We start from the raw sequence: 5,281 nt of genomic DNA on the forward strand, positions 1-5,281 counted from the left end.
ACTCATAACTATCTACAGTTTCAATGCAATCCCTATCCAGATACCAAAGGCACTTTTCACAGAACTGAAACAACTAATACTGAAATATGTATGGGACCGCAAAAGACCCTGAAGAGTGAAAATAATCTTGAAAGACAAAACCATACCTGGAGGTATCAAAATCCCAGATTTCAAGATGTAGTACAAAACTTCAAGTAAAGCAATTAGTATGGGTAGTGGCACAAACACAGACACATAGATCGATGGGACAGAATAGAAAGCCAGGAAATAAACCCAGGCTTATGTGGTAAATTAACCTATCACAGAGGAGGCAAGAATAAACTATGGGGGAAAGACAGTCTCTTCAACAATGGTATTGGGAAACCAGGAGATCTACATGCAGGTAGCTAGGACCTAACCCTAACGCTGGCCTGGGCTCTGGCCCTAAAGGGACCTAGCATGGACGTCTGAAAGAAATAACGGATTGGGGCCAATTACCATTGGGGAAACTCCTATGTGGAAGTCACACTCTCTCCATGACATTTCCATGGCCGTGATGGAGATGGAGGAGGAGATCCTGAGACAGTTTCAGTCTGGCCCACCCATATGTTTGGCTCCGCTCTTCCAACGCTACCCCTGACCCATAACTGCACATGGGTCCTCATTTCAGTCCTGCAGGGAAATCACATCACTGTGGGGTGTTGGAGCAAAGGCACTTCCGGAGAACCAACCCTAACCCTACCCACTACTCTGCCTCTAAGCGGGATCACCTTCTAAGGCTGAGAAAAGAAGCGGTGGGGCATGGATTCCTCCTTTTTCTACCCTGTGTTCTCTTCAAGACCTCAGGACATTGAATGCTGCCCACACTCACTGGCGATGATAGTCTGCTTTACTGAGTCCACCAAATCAAATGCTAATCTCACCCAGAAACACTCTACAAATATCCAGAGAAAAAATGTTTAGTCTGGGGCACCCCACGGCCAACTCAAGTAGACACGTAATAATAACCATCACAGGGTCATTCCTGTTTTGCTTCCCTTCCCTCATTCACCTCCTGTTGCTAACTTTCAAGTTCTGAAGTCCTTGCTTTTTATATTCTGACCAGTGTATAGCGTTAAGAGAAATTTGAGGAATGTTGTCTTGTGCAGGGACTAGTGTTTCAGTTAATATGAAACTGTTTCCGGTCAGGTAAGGGAAAAAGATCTTAGCTAGGGCACCAACATACTCCATGGTACTTTATCAGGGTTGGCCCTCAGCTTTCCAAACCCTTTACATGCTAATGGGAAGGCAGTGTAACATGGGAAGAAGAGCATGCATGTTGGCATAGGAGCAGAGCTGGTGCCCATCCCAGCCACACCACTTGTGTTTGTGTTATCTTGGACCAATTACTTAACATATCTGAAAGTCAGCTGCCTAATTTATAAAATGGAAATAATAACAAAGCGTCAAAAAGTTTAAATGACAGTATTGGCAAGGTGCTTAATCCAACACCTGACAACACGGAACAAGTGCTCCACCGATGATAGCCATCATTATCCTCATTTGAACAGCTAAGACAGGCTAATATTCTGTGTGGGGTCAGATACCTACGGGTGGATCTCAGGTCTTCTGACACTGATTCTTTAATTTGGAGGGAGCCCAGGGCCAGGATGGCTGAATGAGTACAAGGAGGTAGACCAGTAAGCCAGTCCTCTATCCACCTCTTATTTGATAGTCCAGTTGTATATTCATCCCTTTCCTTCCACTAAAAGAAATGCAAATCCCTCCCTCTAGAAGAAATAATACACAGACGCTTGCATGTAATATTAAGTGTTAGGCTCTGTAAAACTGGCACATGCATCATCTCATTTAATCTCACAATGGCCCTTCATATGGGAGTCCTTATTCCAATTTCCAGGTGAGGAAATTGAGACCTAGGAAAGTCAAGTGCCTTCCCCATAACTTGTTTATGACTGTGTTAGACAACAACCCTAGACTCCTACTCCATGTCCAGTGTGTTTTCTTCTGTGCCACAGTTTGTTCTCTTCCAAGGCGAACACTGATAAAGAATCACTTGAGCATAGCAGTAAAAAAAAAAAAAAAATCATTTAAGACGTCTAGTTTTCACCCAAACACTGCTTTCTGGGTGACTTTGGTGTGGTTTCTCTCTGAGAAACAAAGGTGAGAAATTCCAAACCTCGGCCTTTGTTACAGCGTTATGAAGACCAGTAGAAATTAGTAAAGCTCACTGTCAGATTAAGGTTTCCAAGTTGAAGACATTACTTTGAATTCTCATATTATGGGTGTTAAAGTGGAAGCTGGGATTTCACATAGCTTTGACAATCACCATCAATTCCTTTCTTCAAGATTTGACTGAATATTTTCATTCTTTCCTTTTTTTTTCTTTTTTAACTATACTTCCAATCTGCCAGCTCATCCCTAGTTTCTCCCTATGTCTAGCAATGGCCATTCTCCATATGTCCACATTAAATCTATCATCAAAGAAGAATAAAAAGATAAAAGAACAAAGCCAGAGAAGTAAGACTCAATACTAAAATGTAAATTGGTGTTAACACTTCTACTTCCAGCCAAATGTAATAACAAAAACCAGATTTATACTCCTTATGGAAGCAGCTAAAAGCGTAGACAAAATATGTAAGAAGCTGTTCTCAAAACATCAGACATCAGACAGTGAAGGGCAGTGATCCCTGACATTGGCAAATAAATGAAATGGTACCTATAGTGCCCTAGCTTATTGACTAGGTGGGGATTTGAGTCTGTGGTTTAGAGAGGAGGAAGCTGGCATAGCCCAACAGTTTCCCTGAATTGTGGAGGAGGTAGTCACTGATTCAGGAAGACTGCTATGTTTCACAGAGCAGAGTGACAAAGAAGAGAAAGTTGTTCACAGAGAGAACTCCAGAGTTCAACAGATTGCCTGCCTTGAGTATTCAATTGGATATTGATAAACTCTTGTGTATGAGGAAACTGAGACCAGGGGAAGGAACAATACCCACTGCCATACAGGGTCAGGAATAATGCCTGACAGCCAGTGTGGAAGACCTCACAATTTACATGCCATTTGGAAAATACTTGATTTTTGTGTCAGCACTGGACAAAAATTATCCCTAAACTAAGTGCTGCCTGTGCCTTGCCCAAAGTATATTTAAAGAAAGACCTGAAAGGATCAAGCTATTTGTAAGTAACTAAACTATGTCCCAAAACAAAAACCAAGAATATTTTTAGGAATCTAGAAGTATCCAGCCTCTGACAGGCTAAAAGTGACCATGTTCGGCAACCCATAAAAATTATCAGGCATGCAAAGAAGCAGGAAACTAAGACACGTAAGGAAGGGGAACTGAACTGACACTGACCCAGAAATTACACAAATGATATAATTTATACATAAGAATATTCAAATAGTTATTATAACTATTATCAGTATATCCAAGAAATTATAGGGCAGAATGAGCATGTTACATAGAGACATGCAAGTGATATGCAAGACCTAAACCAAACTTCTCATGACAAAAGCAATGACTAAGATAAGAAATCTGGTCTATGATTACTGAATGGAATTAAAGGCATATAGACAGTGCAGAAAAAAAAAAAAGTTTCATGAACCTAAAGACATAGCAATGGAAATCATCTGAAATGAAACACACAGAGAAAATGTGACTGCAAATCATCCAATATACATGTAATTGTATCTCCAAGGAACACAGACAAGAAAACTAGTTTCAGTAAATAATGAAACTAATTTGAATTTATAGTTGTTAAGGTTGATGCAAACTAAAAATATATAGTTCCAATAAATTCAATGAACCTCAAGGACAGGAAATAGGGGGAAAACTACACCAAGGCACCCCACAATCAAATTGCTTTAATCCAGAGAAAGGGAGGAAAAAGATTTCTCATCAGAACCAATGCAATCTAGAATACAGTATGATAACTTTTTTAAAGTACCTAAAGTAGGAGACCATTATGATCTTGGATTAGGCAAACATTTCTTAGCTAAACCACCAACAATATGATTCATTACAAGAAAAAATATGATTGATTGGATTTTATCAAACTAAAACTTTTGCTTTTCAAAGATCAAAGAGTTTGAAATAGAAGACTGAAGCTGGGAGAATATATTTACAAATCACCTATGTGAAATGGGACTTATATCTAGAACATATGGGCCATCCGCAAGATTCAGCATTCTGAAGCGAAATAATCCAAAAAAAGGCAAAAGATTTGAAAAGACACATTACCAAAAAAGACATATGTACAGCAGATACACACATGAAAATGTGTTGAGCATCATGAGGGGAAATGCAAATATAAACTACAATGAGATAAATGAGATAGAATGAGATCAACTACTACTTCATACCTACGAGATGTCTAAAATCAAAAGACAGGGCTCCGAAGTGTTAGCTAGGATATGAAAGAACTGGAATTTTCACATACTGCTGATGAGAATGTAAAAGTGATAAAACTACCCTGGCAAACAGTTTGACAGTATCCTAAAAAGCTGAACATGCAACCTATTCTATGATTCTGCCAAATCTACTCTCAAATATTTTCCCTAGAGAGAATAAAGTCTAAGATCATAGAAATAAAATCAAAACAAAACAAAAAAAAAAAAAAAAAGAGAGAGAGAGAAAAGAAAAGAAAAAAATGAATGTTTATAGAAGCTTTGTTTTTAATAGGCTAAGGAGCAGCTGGTGCTTCAGTTGGTAGATTTCTTGATTTCTTGATTTCTGCTTGGGTCATCATCCCAGGGTCGTGTTATTGAGACTCACATTGAGCTCCACACTAAGCATGGAGTCTGCTTAAGATTCTTTTTCTCTTTCCCTCTGCTCTCTCTTTCTCTTTCTCTCTCCCTCCCCCTCTCCCTCTCCCTATCTCCCTCTCCCTCTCCATCTCCCTTTCCCTATCTCTCCCCCACCTCTCCTTCCACCCTCCCCTCTCCTTCTCCCCCCCTCTCTCTCTAATAAAAAGAAATAAATACGCCAAATGTGGAAATAATACAAATGTCCACTGAAATGTGAACGGATAAAGAAGTAGTAACAGACTATTGAAACACACAACACTATGGATAATATTCAAAATACCAAGTGAAAGAAGTCAACTCCCCACCCCCAAAAAATAAGGAGTATGTCTTATATAATTTTATTTGTATACTATTCTAGAAAGTGCAAGATAATATGTAGGGACAGAAAACAGACCAGAGATTGCCTAGGAATGGGAATCGGGAAGACGTGGGGGACGGAGGGATATCTAAAGGATACGAGGACATTTTTAGTGGTGACACACATATTCTTTTCCTTGTTGT

The sequence above is a fragment of the Panthera onca genome (assembly GCF_046562875.1).
Source record: "Panthera onca isolate mPanOnc1 chromosome Y unlocalized genomic scaffold, mPanOnc1 haplotype 2 h2.ChrY_unloc_2, whole genome shotgun sequence".
NCBI lineage: Eukaryota > Metazoa > Chordata > Mammalia > Carnivora > Felidae > Panthera > Panthera onca.